The 19,148-nt window shown below is 45.1% G+C and overlaps 1 pseudogene; it reads right to left on the bottom strand.

The window, feature by feature from the left end:
* Positions 1 to 19,148, bottom strand: part of LOC136454676 (1-aminocyclopropane-1-carboxylate oxidase homolog 6-like) — a 44,723-nt pseudogene that overhangs the window by 21,039 nt on the left and 4,536 nt on the right.

Below are 19,148 nucleotides of genomic sequence, written 5' to 3'. Positions count from 1 at the left end.
TAAGAAAAAGAATAAAGAATGGAGAATGTGTGTTGATTATACTGATCTTAACAAACACTGCCCTAAAGACCCCTTTGGCCTGCCTCAGATAGACGAGGTTGTAGACTCCACCGCTGGCTGCGAATTGCTCTCCTTTCTTGACTGTTACTCCGGCTACCATCAAATCTCCCTCAAGAAGGAAGACTAGGTCAAAACATCTTTCATTATGCCTTTCGGTGCATACTGCTACACCACCATGTCCTTCGGACTAAAGAACACTAGAGCCACCTACCAAAGGGCTATCCAGACGTGCCTTGACCAACAGATCGGCTGTAATGTTGAGGCCTACATCGATGATGTGGTCGTCAAGACTAAAACCGCCGATAAACTCATCACCGACCTTGAAGAAACTTTCACAAACTTGAGCAAATACCGATGGAAGCTGAACCCTTCAAAGTGCATCTTTGGAGTTCCATCCGGTATCCTGCTAGGCTATATCGTCAGCGCTCAGGGCATTGAACCGAACCCTAATAAGGTCTCCGCCATCACCAACATGAAACGGCCGATGTGTGTCAAGGATATACAGAAGCTTACAGGCTGCATGGCTATGTTAAGTCGATTTATCTCGCGCCTCGGTGAAAAAGGGCTACCTTTCTTCAAGCTCCTCAAGGCCTCCGAGCTTTTTTCTTGGTCGGAGGAGGCAGACACAGATTTTGAGCAGCTCAAATTGTTTTTAACAAAACCTCCAATCATGACAGCGCCACGACCAGATGAAACTCTGCTGGTTTACATCGCCGCCACTTCTCGAGTTGTTAGTACGGCTATTGTCGTTGAACGCGAGGAAACTGGACACGCCTACAAGGTACAGCATCTGGTCTATTTCATCAGCGAGGTACTTAATGAGCCCAAAACTCGTTATCCTCAGGTGCAAAAGCTGTTATATGCAATCTTGATCACCTCACGCAAGCTCCGACATTATTTTGAATACTGCAAGATTGCCGTGGTCATGGAGTTCCCTCTGGGAGATATTCTCCACAATAAAGAGGCCAATGGTCGTATCATCAAGTGGGTTGTTGAGCTTGGCACCTACTCTATTGACTTCAGAAGCAGGCCGACCGTAAAGTTATAGGCGCTCGCCGATTTCATCGCTGAGTGGACCGAAATCCAAGAACACATCGCCGCCACTTGCCCCAAGCATTGGGTGATGTACTTCGATGGCGCCCTTAATATCAATGGTGCCGGTGCGGGCATTCTGTTCATCACACCGACAAAGGATAAACTCCGATATGTTCTTCGCATACATTTCCTGGTCTGCAACAACACCGCAGAATACAAAGCATGTCTCCACGGCCTCCGTATAGCCGTCGAGCTCGGCGTCAAATGCCTCATGGTATACGGGGATTCCACGCTGGTTATCAATCAGCTTAATAAAGATTGGTCCTGTTCCAGTGAGAAGATGGACGCTTACTGCGCCGAAATCAGGAAGCTTGAAGGGAAATTCTACAGCATCGAGTACCACCACGTGGTATGGGATCAAAACCAAATAGCCGACCAGCTATCAAAGATAGGATCTTCTCGCACCGCGGCTCCACCGGGGGTTTTCATTCAGGACCTCTTGACACCTTCCATTAAAGAAGATAAGGAAGTTGTAGAAGTACCCCCTGCCGAGCAGTTGGTACTCACGATACCTTCGCAGGTCGCCGATTGAAGGGAACAGTTCATCAAATACCTCTCCAACGGCAAAGTACCCGCCGACAAAATCGAAACCGAACGACTAATTCGCCGAAGTAAGCACTACGTATTGGTAGACGGCATCCTGATGAGGAAAAGTGCCAAGGAAGGGATACTACAGAAGTGCATCATCCAAGACGACGGTGTGAAGCTACTCTCCGAAATTCACTCTGGCTCCTGTGGCAATCATGTGGCTTCGAGAACACTGGTCGGCAAAGCTTTCTGAGCAGGTTTTTACTAGCCCATGGCCATCTCTGATGCGGAAAATCTCATTTGATGATGCGAGGGTTGTCAGTTTTTTGCCAAGCAAATACATGTACCGGCACAGGAACTACAGACCATCCCAGCTTCCTGGCCATTCTCATGCTGGGGCCTAGATATGATCGGACCTTTCAAACCAGCGCCAGGAGATTTCCAGTATGTCTACGTCACCATTGATAAGTTCTCCAAGTGGATTGAGTACAAACCACTCATCGCAGCTACTGCTAAGAAAGTAGTCGAGCTCTTTGAAGACATCATACACAGATTTGGTCTCCCGAACAGCATCATCACCGACCTCGGGACAACTTTTACCGGCCATCATTTTTGGGACTTCTACGAAGAACGGTGCATCTCTGTTAAATACGTTTCCATTGCTCATCCTAGAGCTAATGGCCAGGTCGAACGAGCCAATGGTATGATCCTCGACGCCCTCAAAAAAAGGCTCTATCAGAAAGAAGAAAAGCATTCGGGCAGATGGCTCAAAGAACTACCGGCTGTGGTCTGGGGACTATGCACTCAAGCTAGTCGCAGTACCGGCATATCTCCATATTTTATGGTCTATGGCTCAGAGGCCATACTTCCAGCAAATATTGCATTCCGAGCACCCAGAGTAGAAAACTATGATGAAGAACAAGCCACAGCTGTTCAGACAGAAGACATTGATCAGGCCGAGGAAGAACGTCTGATTACATGCGTCCGCACATCCAAGTACCTCAAAGGTTTGCGGAGGTATTACAACCATAACGTCAAAGGTCATTTGTTCACGATCGGCGACCTCGTCTTACGTCGGAAACAAAAACCGAAGGGCTTCACAAGCTGTCTTCACCATGGGAGGGCCCTTACATCGTAAAAGGTGTTACTCGACCAGGGTCTTATCGCTTATGCGACTTAGATGGACTCGATGTTCCCAACTCCTAGCACATAGAGCACCTTATACGTTTCTACCCCTGAAATAACATAGATATGTATTCTTTACTTTAATATTAATAAAGTTCTGGTCTCCATAATTTCTCTATAGTTTTTCCTTCATCATACTTACCATTAGCGGGATATACGCCACTCCGTGATGGCCTCCAATACGCTCGACAAGTATGCCCAAATCGCCGAGCACGATTTCTCCAAATCGCCGAGCACGATTTCTCCAAATCGCCGAGCACGATCTCTCCGATCGCCGAACTTGACTCCTCCAATTCGCCGAACACGTTAACTCCCAATCACCAAACACGATTTTTTTTAAAAAATCGCCTACTATGTTTTCTCTGGGTCACATAGGTTATTCTACTAAAACAACGGTGATCATGCTTTCCAAGCTTCGAAACATAGCCCGCCAATCATCAAGCAGCACATGTTTTTTTCTTCTGTTTTCTATGAAGAAGACCCAGTCTCCAACTACATCCTACACGTGCTTAGGTGCTCCACGCTCTACGTTAAGGTTGGTCGGCTGTGGTCCCTTGACCATGCCTGTTCGTCCTACACGTGTTAGGGTCCCTGCGCTCGATGTTATTGACTATGGGCTAGTCAAGGCCTAGATTTCAGACATGAACTAACTGCTCGGACGCCACTTTAGCCATTTCTCCCGCCAAGTTACTCAAGTTGGCTGCTGGGCAGCATGATTTTTCACACTGATAACTCCGGAGGACGCCAAGGCTCTAACACCCCACCAAACATGCTATGAGCTCCATGCTCTGTATGAGGTCTTATGATAACGCCTGTCTCTCCAACATACGCATGGGCTCCGTGTTATGCATTACGGATCATGACCTAACTAAGGCATCAAGTTTAGTGAAAACTAACTGATCGAACACCGCTTATATTATGCATAACTGCATCGGGTTGATAGTACGACGATTCTTCATAGCCAGATAAATCAAGTGTTACATGCGGTAAGATCCAGGCAGTTCGTTAAGCTTCTCCAACAGTTTATGTTTCGCCAAACAGATCTATATCGCCGACAAGCACTTTCGCCACATCCTCAACGTCATCCTCCAGCTGCTGGGTTTGCGCGTTGCTCAGCCCATCGGCAAACCCACCACCTATCAACTGGATGTCGACGGACAGATAATGGGACCGAACCACTGCAAGGGCATGAGTAGCGGCGGTCAAAACGGCGTCACGGTTGAAGTTTTTGAAGTTCTCCCACGCTGCCTTGCATCTCTGAACGATGGTGTCTGGCCCTTGCTGCCTACCATCAGGACGGGGCGCCGGTTCAACGTCGATGCAGTCGAGCACTGGTTTTATTGCGGCAGTTATAGTGTTGAAGTTGTCCTTCTAGACTTTGGCTTCCTACACTAGCACATCGAACTGTGCCTTGGTTTTATATCGATAATCTGCAAGAATTACAATGGTTCATCACGGCAAAAAAGAATTATGACGTCACTTCCGATCAGGGGAAACCTACCTTTCAATTCTTCGGCCAGTTTATCTGCTCGCTCCGACTCCTTCATTTTCTCTTGTCGGATTTGTTCGACGGTCTGGCGAAGCTGGTTGAGTTCTGCATCTTGCTCTACAAGCACAAAAGATAAGAAATGGAAAAAATATACGGCCACTTACTGCAAAGCACATTATGTGAAAAAGAATACCGGATTTTAGCTTGGATACATCCTCCAACTGCTAGCACTTCCGGTCGAGCTGCTCAGTTTTACTATCGAGTTCTCCATTTTTCTTGCTCAACTGCTCGGACATATTCTTAAGTTCCTCGGATACAATCGCCAGCTACTCGGATGTCTTCTTCAGCTGCTCGAAGGAAGCCGTTAGTCGCTCGGACAGAACCCCATTCTGATGTTCAAGGTCCCGCGAGTTCGACTCTGCAAGGTCCCGCTCATGCTGGGCCCTCTGAATACTTTTCTCTGAAAGACTTAACGCCTCCTGGAGTATCATATTTTCCTCGGCGAGGGGCTCCATCCTCTTTATCAGTTGGTGCCATTGATCGGCTGTCCAAGCTATCCCCTGCGGATTAACAATGAAAGAGATAAACCTTGATCTTCCGACAACATATATCGGTGTTATTGGCGCAGCACTCACCTCGATTTGAGTCATAACTCCAGCGATGGCGGATTTCAACCTCTTTATCTCCCTGGTGGTGTTTTCTTCCTCGACGACTACCACCTCTTCCCCACGTTTTCGGAGAATCCGGATGGACTGGGGTTCAGGTGCGACATGCTCAATCTCCACGACCTCGTCCTCCTTCGCCATCGCTTGAGGCACCACTGGGGGGCTCTATGGTCGAACCGCCGCTCTGACCACTCCTGGCATCCCTGCGGGTGACGACATTTGCTCCTCGACCATTGATGGAGTTGCATCTATAACCTCCAGTGCATCAACAACAGCCACAGTTTTCATTTCCAAGGTAATGACTTTTTCGGTCGTAGCCACGGTTGCGGTCGTCGACGCGCCCATCGTGTGCACCAACGATTCACCATCGCCAGGTCTGCTGGGAGCGGCGGCTGGCCCATCCTCTGTTCGTCGAGCACTCAGGGACTCCTGGACGGGAGTAGTCATCGTTTTTTCTTTTGAGGTCACGGGCCTCGACGTCGCACTGTGTAATATCGGCTTCTCAGTAACAAGGAGAAATCAAGGAACAATATTATTTCTCCAAGGCAAATATACTTACGGTTTGGTCTTCTGATTGATTTTCTTGAATCGGCGATGCCTGCCTGACCCCCCAGGCGTGGCTGCTTGGTCGGCTTTATGGGAGGACTCCTGCGCTTCTACAGCGGGCTGCCGCTCTTCTTGGTGCCCGCCCCCCCCCCCTTCTGTGCGTTGTTCGGGGACTTCGATAGTTTGCATCATCGGGACGTCCGCCTTTGCCCGACCATAACTTTCCCGTGCTCGCTGCTTGGGAGCGTTAGCATCCGTCAGTGCCTCCATCGTGCTTGATGGAAGCGCTGACTGGTCCTCATCATTGTCCGACCACTCCAGCACAGCCGTTCGTCGTGGCTGAACTGCTCGGTCCTCTCCAAGAGAGATGCCACCTGGTTTGTGTGCATGAGAGCTTGTGGTTTTTCTCCTTTTTTGGACTGGCTCATCTACTGCCGGTCTTTTCCCATGGACCTTCTCTGACACTAGGGATGGACTATCCGACGAGGAGCTCGGCTCATCCTCTTCGGGCTGCAATGGCCGTCGAATGTCTACTCTTTTTGGCCAATCGGCTCTCGGCACGTTTGAAAAGTATATTGCCCTATCCTGTGAATGGATCTTTTCATAAGTAAGTCAATCCTATGCTCGGCAATTGATGCTTGGTCGATGCGAAGTGAAAGGGTTACCTAAGGAGGTGGATTGCCATAGTTGAAAGCCTTCATTCCTTTTGGCCAGCTGAATGAGACATTGGAAGTAAATAGATCCATGGCATGATCTATTACTTATTTCTTCGTTAGGCAGTCCGTGCTTTCATGGGTACCATCGTTATCACCTTTAAAGTCGAATGTTGGGTGGGCCCTCTCTTTGTAGGGTTGGATGCGCCGCACTATGAAGCTAGCTACAACTAGTTCACCCCTAAGCTCCATGCCCTTAATCAATTCCAGAAGTTCCATTACTTGCTCCATGTCAGCGTTGTTGGGTCTCTCCGACCAGTTACTATGGTTAACTGGGATGTGATGGACGTCGCATCGAATCATTGGGTGACTTTGTGTGATATAGAACCATCTGGAGTTCCAACCTTTCAGGGAGGTATTCAGCGAAACATTGATGTATTCACTGGCCATCCCATCCCTGAGCTGCAGGTACACGCCGCCGACCACCTTTGAACCGCTGCCCCCTTCTTCTTCAGACAAAACAGATGCCTGAAGAGGTTGAAGTGTGGAAGAACACCAAGAAATGCCTCGCAGAAATGGATAAAGATGGACACATGCAGTATGGTGTTGGGGTGCAGGTTGCAGAGGCTAATTGCCCAAAACTCCATAAGATCCCTCAGAAAGGGGTGCATAGGAAACCCTAATCCTCGCCAGAAATAATCTTCAAATACAACAGCCTCATCAGTATGTGGTGTCGGGAAGGGCTCACCACTAGCCGGCCGCCATCTAGCAGTGAGGCGGTCTGGGAGAACACCCGCCGCCACCATCCTATCGAGATCCGCCGCCGACGTCTTCGATGGCACCCACTCCTCATCGCGGCTGGCTCCAGTGGCCACTTTCTTCGGCTTTGCGGCTCCTTTTTTCGGCGCCATTTCCTATGGATTGGTCCTAGGGTTGGAGGTGAATGCTTGCGATTGGAGAGGAATGTGGAGCGCAGGGAGTGCGAAGGCAGGAAGCAGGGCGGCTTGATAGAGGTAGGAGGCGATGTATGTGGTGGCGCGGTTATAAAGCACTTTCCCCACTCTCTCTTGAATCTGAGGGTTTTTGGGAAACCGTTCCCGTGATCAGCGCTACTTCGACTCCTCCAAAATGGTTTAATGGGCCGCAACTTGGGCTATCACGTCACAGTAGCCCACGCCGCTCATTTATCGCCACCACTTATTACTCCGAATTCTCCGCATTTTATTGAGGCTTAGTACCTGATACTGTACAGCCATTACTCTGAATTTCTTGCCATGGTTTGATTTATCTGATATCTACGCCAGAAACACGGGGACTGGCTACCTGCTCGGACGGTTTACTAATTTCTGAGCCTAGCACCACATGACTGCGTCACCTACTATCAGGCTTGGGGACTAAGTGGGCACACTTCACCTTGCGGTGAATGTGTTTGTTTTTTGTCTCAAGGCTACGCTTGGGGACTAGCTACCTGCTCGGACGGCTTACTAATTTCTGAGCCTGGCACCACGTGACTATGTCACCTACTGTCAGGCTCGGAGACTAAGTGGGCACACTTCACCTTGCGGTGAATGTGTTTGTTTTTCTAAAAGACTCCGAGCCTCTAAAAGATAAAACCAGGTATCTTTACCCACGTTTTTGGATTCTAAGTGGGCACACTTCACTTTACCATGCAGAAATTTTTAATTTTGGACTAGAGCTCCTTACACCCTTATGACAAGCCATGCTCAGAACATGCTGCTCGGCGAAGTTGTATGTTGCTCGGCAGCTGCTCACAACTGCTCGACAACTCCTTATGGTGGTCGGACCATGATTTGGACAGCTCAGTTTTGGTTCGCACCTACTCGGAAAGTCTCAAGATGGCGTTGCACAACGGGTACAAGGCGCTCGGGGACTAGCTGTGGGGGGTATGACCTCGGATACCCACGGCAGGTCACATGGGCTATGCCTCCAGGGGCGGCCTAGCCCGCAAGAAGGAGCCTTGCGGGGCACGATTCTGCTCGGTGACCCCCGCAAGGCACGGAGAGGATATCCTAAAGATGTTACAAGATCTGATAGGATACGTACGATCCCATGTTTCTTGTAATCTGTTATTACTTTCCGGTTATCTCTCAGATCTAACCGACTTGTAACCTTGTCCCCTAGACTATATAAGGCAGGCAGGGACCCCTACGAAATCACAGCAAATCATACGATAGCTAATACAAACCAACAGACCACAGGAGTAAGGTATTACGTCATACTGATGGCCTGAACCTGTATAACTCATGTGTCTCTGTTGCCTTCTTATTCTTGATTACACGCTCCTCTGCCGATCAATCTACCATCACGGGATACCCCACGGTGGACTGCCGACGATATTCTGTTGACACGGATTGAGATGAATTCTATATGAAAATTGTAGAGAAAAAAATTTTACATACGATTCTCACCGGCTGTGCTGGTTTCGCTAAAATTAGATTTGCGAAAAAAGGCCGGGAAGATGATGTTTTCGGCGTTTTAAGATTAGACGTCGGAATCGGTTAACTCTGTTTTGCAAGAATTTGTGACTGGTATAGCCCTTATGTGTATGTGATGCATGTATGTAATTAATTCATGGCTTGCATGTCATGAGTATGACAATATGGCTGGAGTCACTAAGATATTGTCAAATTGATGTAATGGCCTGCGTGCCAAACTGTGATGATCCTATCCGCGACTATGTAATCTTCTTCACTGCCTTACGTTAGTGATAGCTAGTCTTGGTGGACTCATCACTAAAGGATGGCATACATGGATCATGGAGATGGAGATCATCATGAGGAACAGTTCGATGGAGATGGAGATCCCCAAAGGAACATTGGGCTATACCATGTCATATCTCTGTGTTAATGTCATTCTTACTATATTCTACTTTCACGTGCGATAATGTTTTTGTCTACATGTGATGGTGAAGTAGAATGATCCCTCAGCAATATTTAAGTTAAAATGCTTCCCCAAACCTTGCACTGTCAGGTGTCTTGTACAATCGGTGGTGGGTCTATGAAATTAGGGTGCCACTGGTTTTCCTTGACTAGACAGGTTCGTATCGGATACTTACAGCAGGAGGGTTGGTTACTTAAACAAGGTCAATCTAACGGTTAGGGACCTTGGAGCATGAGTAGTTGGGCACCAAAGCATAGAGATGCTACCCAACAACAAGAGTCATATGTGATATGATTAGCAAAGAGTTGCTTACCAATCTACCATGTCTTCTAGCGGTGATGCTAAAGCTCACTAGTAGGCTTGTTAGTTGTGGATCTTGAATCACTAAGTTTCAATAGAGGGATATTGATTTTAGTGGGAGTAGATTATATTAAAGTTTTAATATTGTTTACTCTACCTTGGATACATTGTCTTAGTATTTTGCATTACTTTTGTTGTAGATAAATGGCACCTAGCAATCAACCATTTACTTTGCATTCAATTCTTGAGAAAGATAAGTTGAATGGAACAAACTATGCGGATTGGATCCGCAACCTGAGAATTGTTCTCATGGCAGAGAAAAAGGAAGAAATTCTAGACACCCCATTACCAGATGAGCCTACTGATAATGCACCTGCTGCAGAGAAAAATGCTTACAAGAAAGCATGTGATGCTGATCTTGAAGTGAGTTGCCTTATGCTTGCTTGTATGGAACCAGATCTGCAGTTGTAGTTTGATAATAACCATGCAGCACACGATATGATCATGGCGCTCAATGATATGTTCCAGACTCAAGCCAGGACTGAAAGGTTCAATGTCTCAAAGGCTTTTGCTAAAACCAAGCTAGCAGAGGGTGCAATAGTTGGGCCACATGTGATCAAAATGGTTGGTTACACTCAGAGGTTTGAGAAGCTGGGCTTCCCAATTGGCCCTGAATTAGCTACTGATTTTATTCTCGCGTCTCTTCCACCCAGCTATGGAAATTTCGTCGTGAACTACCATATGCATGGGGTGGAGAAGGCTTGAATGAATTATGTGGCATGCTTAAAATAGCAGAGGCTGATATCAAGAAAGGTGCTGGCAGTAGCCATGTGATGGTAGTCCAAAACAAGCCTAAGTTTAAGAAGAAGGGCAATTCTTGGAAGAAGAAAAAGGGCAAGGCTAAAGATGAGATCTCTAAGACAAACCCACCTATGCCCAAGGCTGGACCACCTGCTAATGCTGAGTGCTTTCATTGTCATGGGAAAGGTCACTAGAAGAGGAACTGCAAGCTGTACCTAGAATCCATAAAGGATCACGGCAGTAAAGGTACTTCCGCAGCTTGTACACTTGTTGTTTATGTTACAGACATTTTCCTTGCTAATTCTTATATTAATTCTTGGGTATTTGATACCAGATCGGTTGCTCATATTTGCAATACGATGCAGGGAATGATAAGAAGTAGAAGCGTGGAAAAGGGAGAAGTTGATTTCAGCGTGGGCAACAATGCAAGAGTTGCTGCGTTGAACGTCGGGACGATGCAACTCCACCTCCCGTCAAGATTTATTATGGAGTTAAATAATTGTTATTTTGTTCCTAGTTTGAGTCGAAACATTGTGTCACCTTCATGTTTGATGAAGGATTGCGAGTAAAGACAATGGTTGTGTGATCTCTAAAAATAACATGTTTGTGGCTTCTGCATCCATTGTGAATGGGTTATTTATTTTAAATCTTGAAGATGCTCCTGTCTGTAATATAAGTGCTAAAAGGCTTCGGCTTAATGAGTTAAGTCCTACCTATATGTGGCATTGTCGTTTAGGTCATATAAGTGAGAATCGCCTGAAGAGGCTCCATTCTGATGGGCTTTTAACTTTGTTTGATTTTGAATCATACGAGACATGTGAGGCTTGCCTGCTAGGCAAGATGACCAAGACGCCTTTCATAGGTTTTCCTGAGAGGGTGGCAGACTTGCTGGAACTCATACATACTAATGTGTGCGGACCAATGAGTACGATAGCAAGAGGTGGATTCTAATACTTCATAACCTTCACTGATGACTTTAGTAGACATGGCTATGTCTACTTAATGAAAAATAAGTCTGAGACATTTGAAAAGTTCAAGGAGTTTCAGAGTGAAGTAGAGAATCAACGTGGCAAGAAAATTAAGGTTTTGCGATTTGATCGTGGAGGCGAATATTTGAGCCACGAGTTTAGCAATCATCTAAAGAGTTGCGGAATTGTTCCACAGCTTACGCCACCTGGAACGCCTTAGAGAAATGGCGTGTCCGAGCGACGTAATCGAACTTTGTTAGACATGGTTCGGTCTATGATGAGCCAGTCAGACCTACCGTTATCATTTTGGGATATGCTCTAGAAACAGCCGCTTTCACATTGAATAGGGTACCATCTAAGTCAGTAGTTAAGACACCACATGAGATGTGGACTGGTAAGAGTCCCAGTTTGTCTTTTCTGAAAATTTGGGGTTGTGAAGTTTATGTCAAACGACTTATGACAGATAAACTAACACCCAAATCAGACAAATGCTTTTTCATGGGATATCCGAAGGAAACTTTAGGGTATTACTTCTACAACCGATCAGAGGGCAAAGTGTTTGTTGCTCAGAACGGTGTTTTCTTAGAGAAAGAGTTTCTCAAAAGAGAGAAAAGTGGACAGAAGGTGTATCTTGAAGAAGTTCAAGATGAGCTAGTTGAGAAGGACTCTACGAGTGATGCAAATGTAGCAGAACAAGTTGAGATACCCGTGGCAATAGAAACACCGACACAACCACAAAGGTCAGCAAGAATCCATGAGTTGCGTGGGGATTTGTTACTGTTAGACGATGACAAACCTGCGACTTATGTGGAAGCAATGATCAAGAATCCATGAGTTGCATGGGGATTTGTTACTGTTAGACGATGATGAACCTATGACTTATGCGGAAGCAATGATGCACCTAGATTCCAAGAAATGGCAAAGTGCCATGAGATCTGAGATAGATTCCATGGGAAACAATCAAGTTTGGAACTTGGTTGAACCGCCTGATGGGGTTAGACCCATAGAGTGCAAATCGATCTATAAAAAGAAAAAGGATATGGATGGAAACGTTCACATCTATAAAGCTTGACTTGTTGCAAAGGGTTTTTGGCAAGTTCAAGGAATTGACTACGACGAGACTTTCTCGCCGATAGTAATGCTTAAATCTATCCAGATCATTCTAGCAATAGCCGCTTATTTTGATTATGAGATATGGCAGATGGATGTTAAAACAACCTTTCTAAATGGAAATTTGGATGAGGACATGTATATGATACAGCCCAAAGGTTTTGTTGATCCAAACAATGCTGGAAAAATTTTCAAGCTTCAGAAATCCATTTATGGGTTAAAGCAAGCATCTCGGAGTTGGAACATTCATTTTGATGAAGTGGTCAAAGGGTTTGGCTTCCATCAGAATGAAGAAGAACCTTGTGTTTACAAGAAAGAAAGTGGGAGCACTGTTGTATTTCTGATCGTGTATGTGGATGACATATTATTGATTGGGAATGACATTCCTATGTTGCAATCCATAAAGACTTTAGTGAATAATAGTTTTTCTATGAAGGATTTAGGAGAAGCAGCATATATTTTGGGCATCAAGATCTATAGAGATAGATCGAAGAGGCTTATAGGATTAAGCCAAGATACGTACATTAACAAGGTGTTGAAATGATTCAACATGGAACAGTCCAAGAAAGGGTTCTTGCCTATGTCACATGGTATGTGCTTTAGCGATAAAGAGTGTCCTTCGACAGCTGATGAGCGGAAGTGCATGAGTAAGGTTCCATATGCCTCGGCAGTTTGTTCCATCATGTACGCCATGATATGTACTTGCCCAGATGTCTCATATGCTCTAAGTGTTGTGAGCAGGTACCAAGCTGATCTAGGAGAGAGTCACTGGACACTTGTTAAAAATATTCTTAAGTACTTGAGAAGGACTAAAGATGTGTTCCTAATCTATGGAGGTGAGGAGGAGCTCATTGTAGATGGTTACACCGATGCTAGCTTCCAAACTGACATGGATGATTCACAGTCTCAATTAGGTTTTGTGTTCACAATAAATGGTGGTGATGTAAGTTGGAAAAGTTCCAAGCAGGAGACGGTGATCGATTCTACAATAGAGGCCGAGTACATTGCAGTTTCTGGAGCTACGAAGGAAGGTGTTTGGATGAGGAGGTTCCTCATTGAACTTGGTGTGTTTCCAAATGCGTCCAGCCCATTGAATCTACATTATGACAACAATGGGGCAATTGCGTAGGCTAAGGAGCCAAGGAATCACCAAAAGAGCAAACATGTACTGTGGAAATTTCACCTCATTTGAGAGTTCGTTAGACGAGATGAGATCAAGATGTGCAAGATACACACATATTTCAATGTTGCAGATCCTTTGACAAAGGCTCTTCCATAGCCTAAGCATGAGGCGCACATAAGAGCTATGGGTATTAGATATCTTCGAGATTAACTCTATTGCAAGTGGGAGACTATTAGGAGTATGCCCTAGAGATAATCATAGAGATGATTATATTGCCTTGTATCCATGATATATTATGAGTTCATTGAATTTCCATTAAAGACAACCTATATCGATTAGCAATTATGTGAATTGTTTGTGAAACTCTTTTACTTGAATGGTTATTCTATTGTTGTCCCTGGTCAGAGTTCGTGTGAGGACACACATGAATAATGGATCAGCACATTATTAGTTGATGACTATGTTTCACGAGTCATAGACATGGAGATGTCAAACTAATAATGTGGGCACATGTATGACATGGGGCTGGACTGACCCAACGTGAGATGTCGTTATTATCTCTATTCATATCATGTACGTTATGTCCTTAGACCTGAGATTGTTGTATGTATTCAAGATGTGAAACGACCTACTCAGGGACTATCAAACGCTACTCCATAACAGGGTAGTTATAAAGGTGGTTTTCGGGTTTGTCGGAAAACATGCTATGAGACATAGACAATCAAGATAGAATTTGCCCCTCTCTATATATGAGAGAGATATCACTGGATCACTCTAATGATTAGATCAAGAAATGCATGGACGTGCTTGGGTTAAGTGTTAACCTATGAGTTGAACCAAATATTGTGAGGCAAGGGAATAACAAGTATGTGGTTTTGTGGTGGTTCGTCTGATATGATCATTGCGTACGGATAGGAGTTGACAAGCCTTGCTAGAGGCTACTATCAACTAATGGCCTAGTAGGAGTACTCGGGCCATGTCTATGTGTGCGTGAACCCATAGGGCCGCAAGCTTAAGGGGCTGGAAGCCTAGTTCGGATTGGATCTGAATTAGACAAGGCTTAGGGTTACTAATGGGCCTCCAACTCGGGAGATCATTAGGGATGCCTATAAATATGTGGGGTGGGGCAACGAGGCAAAGGAATCCATGCCTTTTTGGTAGCCGCCGCCGCCCATCCTACGCCTGCACCTGCTGCTCCTCGTGGACCTAGTAGTCCAGAGGCGCAACGCTTCCTCCCTGTACGTGTGGATACCTCGGAGGTGCTGCATCTGGAGCACAAGGACGAACTGCATGAAGGGGATGGATGAACGGACGACCTCGCAACTGCACGGCACTACTATGACGCGTTCGACTACATCGAGTCGCTTCTGCTGCACCTGCACGTCTAGTGGTAATCCCGTAATCTATAACTAGCAGTAGATCTTGGTTTATGAGGTCAAAATTTTTGTTTTCCGGCTAGCGTAGCATCCTCATAACCCTTCATAGGGCGCCGGTGGCACCGTCGGACTGTCCGCGGACACTCCATCAGTGAAGTTTCGAACCCTTACTCCCAAGTGCTAAACACAATGTGTATCACCTTTGTGCATATGTGTTAGCATATTTTCACAAACATTTTCAAGGGTGTTAGCACTCCACTAGATTCTAAATGCATATGCAATGAGTTAGAGCATCTAGGGGCACTTTGATAACTGCATTTCGATACGAGTTTCACCCCTCTTAATAGTACGGCTATCGATCCTAAATGTGATCACACTCTCTAAGTGTCTTGATCACTAAACCAAAAAGTTCTTTTAAATTTCACCTTTGCCTTGAGCTTTTTTATTTTCTTTCTCTTCTTTTCCAAGTCCAAGCACTTGATCATCACCATGACATCACCATTATCATGTTAATCACTTTGATAAACTAGGTTAGCACTTAGGGTTTCATCCATTCACTAAAACCAAATTAGAGCTTTCAACGGGCTGGGCCCGATTTACCGAGGCGGTTGTGTTAGAATGCCCGCCTCGGTTAATGATTTACCGAGGCAGTTGTGTTATAATACCCGCCTCGGTTAATAGGCATTAATCGAGGCGTTTATATTACATTGCCCGCCTCGGTTAAGCATTAACCGAGATGGTTATTGGGGCGGCTGTCCTACCATGAATAACCGAGGTCAGTAGCTGGCCCGTCCGCCTCCGGGGCCATTTTGGAAATGCCTCACAAAAGATTTTGTGTAGTAGTGAATAATACTTATTTGGTGACTCTACATTTTTCACAATTTCAATTTTTTAGGATACTACATACCAGTATAAGCTTAATGTTGTGTGCAAGTAATACTCCTTCTGTCCACAAAAGAATACAATTATAGAAACCATGCCAGTCAAATTAGCCTATGTTTAACCAAGTTTATAGCAAATAGTATTAGCATCTATGGTCCAAATAAATTTATTATAATAATATTCTATAACTAATTTAATGGTACTAATTTTATATCATGAAATGTTAGTACTCTTTTATACATATTAGTCAAAGTTAAGTCGTTTGACTCCGCAAAGAGTGAGAATTGCATTCTTTTGTAGACGGCGGAAATTACAGATAACTGTAAACTTACTGGAAGAAAATTAGACTTATTATTCTATGATTATAGTACCTTTAGCACGTCGCTGATGTTGATAAGAAGTGCACCGGTGATGGGCACGACGTCCACCCAAGCATCTCCATGACTGTCGAGCCGCACCTGCAGCCCACCAACGCCGTCCTGCGCAACCACCGTGAAGAAATTGTTGGATTTCTTTTTAGTCATATTCATCAGATTGGGATATATTGCATAGGAATAGAATACATGTTCGGGATTTACATGAGAGGCAGAGAAAAGGGGAGTGAGATGTAGCAAACCATCGAAGGTCATAGTTATCGAAGCACCGGCCGGGGTCTCGTTGGCGGACGCCATCTGCGCGCCGGCAGCGATGTTCGGTGGAGAGGGAGGAGTCGGCGCTGTGGCATCCTCGGTGGCGGCATGTGCGTCGGAGTGGCATTGCTGGCATCGGTGGTGCTTCCCGTCACTGGTAGCGCCCCTTCTCAAGATCGGGTTTAGGGTTAGGATGTCGGTGGGGTGACTGGCGGCGCGGTGAACCTCGTACTCCGAGCCCCGGCCCCCACCTTTCCTTTATAGTGCTGTGCGACGGGGGCCCACCAACCATGTAGGGTTGGGCGCCCCCTTGATCTCTCATCTATTCTTCGTTCTTTAATTTCATACTCAAAACTTTCAATTCATATTTTTCTTGCTTCCATCCTATTTCATCACAGATTAGTGCATAGAATTGTCCCATCGTCACAGCAATTAGTGCCATTAGACTAACAGCCACAATACACTTCTCTATTTTGAAATGTAAACTTTCTTTGGGCCCTTCGTATGTTTGGGAATCATAGGCTTTTCCTTAAACCCATGCCGGCTACGTGTTCTCTGAACACGTTGGGTGGTAAGCCCTTTGTGAGCGGATCCGCGAGCATTTTCTCTGTACTTATATGCTCAAGATTTATTATATGATCCCGAACTTTATCTTTCACAACATAGTATTTTATGTCAATGTGTTTGGCAGTACCACTTGACCTATTGTTGTGAGCGTACTGTACCGCTGGATTGTTATCACAATACAATCTCAGTGGTTCATTTATATCATCAATCACTTTCAATCCGGGTATGAATTTCTTCAGCCAATTCACCTGCCCCGTTGCCTCATAGCATGCTACAAACTCGGCATACATTGTCGAGGATGTAGTTACGATTTGTTTGGAGCTTTTCCACGATATAGCCCCTCCTGCGAGAGTAAATACATATCCTGACATGGATTTTCTTTCATCTCCCGCATAATCAGAATCTGAATACCCCTCTATCTGCAGGGAGTCAGATCTTCTATATGTAAGCATGAGGCCTTTCATACCCTGCAAATAACACAGGATTTTCTTCACTAATTTCCAATGTTCAATTCCTAGATTCTTTTGATATCTGCCAAGTAACCCGGTAACAAAAGCTAAGTCAGGGCGTGTACACACTTGAGCATATTGTAAACTTCCAACAACAGAAGCATATGGTACCGCTTTCATTCGATCAATTTCATATTGGTTCTTGGGACACTGATGTTCCCCAAATCTATCGCCCTTGACTATAGGAGCAGGTGAAGGACTGCACGCATGCATACTAAATTTCTTCAGTACCTTTTCTATGTATGCCTTTTGCGATAATCCTAGAACCCCTTTTCTCCTGTCTCGGTGAATCTCTATTCCCAAAACGAACGAGGCCTCACCGAGATCTTTCATATCAAAGTTTGAGGACAAGAATTTCTTCGTTTCCATTAGTAGATTGATATCACTACTAGCAAGCAAGATATCATCCACATACAAAATTAGGAATATGTACTTTCCATTCTTGAACTTTGCATAAACACAATTGTCCTCAACATTTTCTTCAAACCCAAAACCTTTTATCGTTCTATCAAACTTCAAATACCACTGTCTTGAAGCTTGCTTTAATCCGTAGATTGATTTCTTCAGGTGGCATCCCATATTTTCCTTTCCTTTTACGACAAAACCTTTCTGTTGTGCCATATAAACATTTTCTTCCAAATCTCCATTTAGGAAAGCCGTCTTTACATCCATTTGATGTAACTCCAAATCATAGTGGGCTACAAGTGCCATTATAATTCTGAAGGAATCTTTACATGAGACTGGAGAAAACGTCTCATTGTAATCAATCCCTTCTCTTTGCGTGAAGCCTTTTGCCACAAGTCACGCTTTAAATCTTTCTATATTCCCTTGGGAGTCATATTTCATTTTGTAGACCCATTTACAGCCTACTATTTTGGCTCCTTTAGGAATATTTTCTAAGTCCCAAACTTAATTGGTACCCATTGATTTCAATTCATCTTCCATGGCCTTAAGCCACTTTGATGGGTGGTCGCTTCTCATGGCTTCTTCAAATGAGGTGGGATCATCCCCCATCTGACATTCTTCTGTTTCATAAACTTCATAGTCATCAGTAATAGCTTATCTTCTTATTCTTTGAGACCTTCTAGGTGCCTCCGGCACTTGTTCCACATTTGGCTGTTGTTGTTCTTCCTCATGTGCAACATTTGGTTCTATAGGTTCCTCAAGGATAGGTTCCTCAAGGATAGGTTCCTCATGTTCATTCATTGTCGCCACGGGAGAACTTGCAACAGGTGTTGGCACTACAGTGTCCTACACTGTCGGTGCAACAGCAGGAGGTAGCGTGAAGAATGGTTCTTCAACCATCGGAGTGGGTACATGTACCCGCTTCTCCTGTAGGCTGATTTCTCATGCTACCATGCTCCCCCTGATCATGTTATCCTCCAAGAACACCACGTGTCTTGTTTCTACAATCTTCGTATGTCTGTCAGGACAATAGAAGCGATATCCTTTCGATCTTTCTGGATAGCCAATAAAATGGCAGCTGACTGTCTTGGAGTCTAACTTTCCTATGTTTGGGTTAAACACTTTTGCCTCAGCTAGACAGCCCCATACACGCAAATGGTTAAGTGAGGGTTCCCTTCCTGTCCATAATTCATACGGTGTTTTAGGCACCGATTTACTTGGTACTCGATTAAGTATGTGAATGGTGGTTTTCAATGCCTCCATCCATAAACTAATCGGTAATATAGAGTAACTCATCATGCTTCTTACCATATCCATTAAGGTACGGTTACGTCTTTCAGCCACTCCATTCTGCTG

The sequence above is a fragment of the Miscanthus floridulus genome, chromosome 5 (assembly GCF_019320115.1).
Source record: "Miscanthus floridulus cultivar M001 chromosome 5, ASM1932011v1, whole genome shotgun sequence".
NCBI classification, from domain to species: Eukaryota; Viridiplantae; Streptophyta; class Magnoliopsida; order Poales; family Poaceae; genus Miscanthus; species Miscanthus floridulus.
This window is presented reverse-complemented; position numbering and strand designations above follow the sequence as displayed.